This window comes from Mastomys coucha, unplaced genomic scaffold, assembly GCF_008632895.1.
Source record: "Mastomys coucha isolate ucsf_1 unplaced genomic scaffold, UCSF_Mcou_1 pScaffold11, whole genome shotgun sequence".
NCBI lineage: Eukaryota > Metazoa > Chordata > Mammalia > Rodentia > Muridae > Mastomys > Mastomys coucha.
The window spans coordinates 30,182,478-30,182,872 of record NW_022196893.1 but is presented as its reverse complement, the minus strand read 5'-3'; positions in this window follow the sequence as shown (position 1 = coordinate 30,182,872).

Here is a 395-nt window from a genome sequence, read left to right as displayed (position 1 = left end):
AGGCTGCATGAACCATTTTTCTTTTTCTTTTTTTCTTTTTGGTTTTTCAAGACAGGGTTTCTCTGTGCAGCCCTAGCTGTCCTGGAACTGACTCTGTAGACCAGGCTGGCCTCGAACTCAGAAATCCTCCTGCCTCTGCCTCCCAAGTGCTGGAATTAAAGGCGTGCGCCACCACCGCCCGGCTATGAACCATTTTTCAACATGACAAACAAACAAAAAAAAGATTTATGAGGTAGTCTTGACATGATGACTGCTTGAGGCCCAAAACAGATGAGAGAGAAGTCTATAGAGGTTGTTTCTGACTTCGGAAGCCACGTCTACTGAGCCATTAGTGAGCCACAGAGCCTTCCAGGTCCACTGAGCCATTATTAGTGAGCCACAGAGCCTTCCAGGTC